The following is a 3,245-nucleotide window of genomic DNA, read 5'->3' on the forward strand; positions in this document are numbered from 1 at the left end:
TGTGATTGGTCATGTTGTTCATTCTTTCTTTTCATTCGTATGGATTCTGCGCGCACGAGAGATATAAACTATTAAATATATTTATTCTAAGAAGATGGACTGGACACGGACCAGAAGCACACATTAACAGCCAGCAACTTATCTCAGCTGTGGGCTTAATCGTTTCACACCTACAAGTTAGCGGCACGAGACAGCTAAGGAAACGGGCAACTTTATCGATGTTTTGCTTTGTTCACAATCTGTGCTCCTCGTGAAGCTTCTTCTGTGTGGTTATTATGCACGTTGCGAACGCTCACGTGTTGTGGTGTCACCGCCCTGAGCGAAGAGAAGGCTGGCAGCGTGGCTGCACTTTCTCCGACCATAGGACTGTTTCATTTGTTCCGATAGCTCGCATTCTCTACTCTCATACATGCTCGTCCCGTTCCAAGGTTCGTTCCTATGCTCGTTCATCATCATCATCATCATCTTTTTCTTTCCGTTTCAATATATGGCTCGCTTGTCGTGTGAAAATAATGAACAAATAAGTACGTCAGTGTAAGGATAATCGTCGAGCAATACGCCAAAAATTGTAAACTATATTCCTCCCCTGATGATGGTGTCGGGTGAGAATGGCACGTGTGCTGAGTTCTAGGGCACATGGGTGTACGAGGCCAGAAAGGGAAGACGTAGTGATCCCCGACAACACACCGTCATCCCACGGATATCCTAAGAGTATCATGCATGGACGGGGGTGGCATCCCCAGGAGGGTGAGTCTGATCCTCAAATCATCCTCAACATGTCATTTTGGATCTAATATAGCGTCCCCACGGTATCCTCTGAGCTATGTGAGGACAACTTTAGAACAGCGCCAGAGCACTTCTAGGATTAACCACATTTTCTATTTTTCTTTTATTTTTTATATGCTGATGCATTCAACCGATATCAACTTTTTTATTGTACATGCACAGAAAACAGTTGCATACCGACTCATTTTGATATTGGTTAACTATCGCATTGCACAGCCGAAAATAAGCGCAGCGGTTTAAGAAGGAAGCAGAGAGAAATATAAAAGACAGAAAAACCCATGTATCGCCAACTGTAGGATGGGACAAGCGTTAGCTTGCCCACATCACACTCCGAAAGGTATTCTTTAGAAAAAATCTTCCCGGAAACAACACCGCAAGCGATGTTGCCCCGACGACCGTTTTACGGGCCGCGCATTCCAAGACACGGCCCACCCGGGGGCGGATCGCGTTATCAAGGGGCCCTTCTCGAAATATGAAAGGTATTCCGAAGTGAAAACAGATATACTATTTGTTGCTTGTTACGCGACTGTCTGTTAAATTCGACAGCCTCGCTCGCCTGTAACACAAAACGGATGGTGAACTGCTAACGTTTCTTTCGATTATGCAAAGAACAAATACGCTAAGCGAGGAATTGATTCAAGTATCAGCTCTGAATCATTGTAAAGTCTATGTTTCTTACTCCTTTTGTTTTGAGACATACAGGTAGGCTTTTGAAAGTCAAAAGCAGTGCGACTAGGAGTCAGGAGCAAAGAAGAGGAAGAGCTCCGACGACGAAGCGGTCAGGTGACCAAGCCAAGAAAAGGGCCCGCGAGCCGAAAAGACGACAGACTGGGTGCGTGGCACCAAGGAGCAGGGAGCTCGAGATCGGAATGCTGGAGCCAATAAACTGTTGACCACCACTAAACCGGACTGGCATTCTTGACTGGCGCAGTCGACAATCCCCAGTCAATTTCGCAGTCCCGAGATTTGGGGATTTTTTTGCTGTCAATCCCGGGATCCCGGGACGGAATTTCGGGATTGTGACGAATTCAGATGATGCTTCCAGGTATAGTCATGCGCGGGTCAGAATTATCTGACCCGCATCCGCCCGCATATTTTCTCCAAAAGCTAACACGCATCCAACCCGGTACCCGCAACGCGATGAACGCTGACGAGTAAACTGAGGATTAAAAGAAGGACGTTCACAATACGATTACATGTATAAGCTGTCATGACCAATGAGGTGGTGTCACGAAGATTGGAAGTATTTTGAAAAGCTCATACTTTGAAAACCATTCAAGAATGCTTCTTAGATAGACGCCATGAACCGCAAGAACTTTCGCGATCGTCACACTGGTCCCCCCCCCCCCCATATATTATGTTCTCGGATTTGCACGATTTGTGTGGGTCGGTCCGTGGCAGGTAGGGGGGCTCGAGCCCCCCCCCGTGGCTACGCCACTGCTCCCTGGTCCATGCCTCATGCTTAAACGTGTTTGCGTGCATGATTTCTTGTACGACATCAGCGGAGGGGGCAAAAAGGTGCAAATGCGTGTTAGTTTGTGACTTGAGGCGTGATGATACGAAACGCGACATGGACAAAGAGGGACACACAGGTGTTGTTGCACCCTAAGGGTTTTTGTGCCACCCTTATCCTTAACGACTTCTTAGTCATATTTCGAGCCACTGTAGTACAGACGCGTAAGAAACTGAGCAACTCGGTGCGTTTTTAAATAGTGGTAAAATGCGTCGACCGCACCCGACCCGCTACCCGCACGACACCGAACAGCTAGACCCGCCTCCCGCAACAACGTGCGAGTCACCCGCGGGTGACTCGCGGTGTAAGCACATTGGTAAGGTAGTGACGGCGAAATCGTTACATTTTATTATTTTTGCTACGATAATGCCTCTTTTAGTCATCTGCATTTCACTGTTGCAATTGAAAAGAAGCCGAGTCCCGCTACGCTTGAAGTAACATGATATATTACTTTATAATTGCCTCAGACGGTATAACATTCCACTGCAATGAAGAACAGCAGCAGCAACAAGAACAACCAAAAAAGAAGAAAGAAAAAAGAATAGAAAGAAACGAAACACTAAATGGTTTATACACTGTCGCTGTGTGCTTATCACATTGTACACTGTTAGAAGAAAAGGTATGTAAAAGGTATAAAAAAGGTATAAATCAGGTCTGAAGCTCGACATTTATACCTCATTACTACTGTCTATACCCTGGTTAATCCATGTGTAAGGTATAGATCACTCAGTTTATACCTTCCGCAGCAGCTGAGGGTATAATAACGTACTTCCCTATTACGTTCATACCTTCAGTGTTTTGTATACCTTTTCTTCCGCAACATGTGGGATCACATTAATTTGTTACGGCGACTATATCGTCTCAGTCAAACAATAAGTTAACCTAGTAATACAGTAGCATTCTAATTAGGTTGGGAACTGACATCTAGAAGCCTATTATTTGTTCC

The sequence above is a fragment of the Ornithodoros turicata genome, chromosome 8 (genome assembly GCF_037126465.1).
Source record: "Ornithodoros turicata isolate Travis chromosome 8, ASM3712646v1, whole genome shotgun sequence".
Lineage (NCBI taxonomy): Eukaryota > Metazoa > Arthropoda > Arachnida > Ixodida > Argasidae > Ornithodoros > Ornithodoros turicata.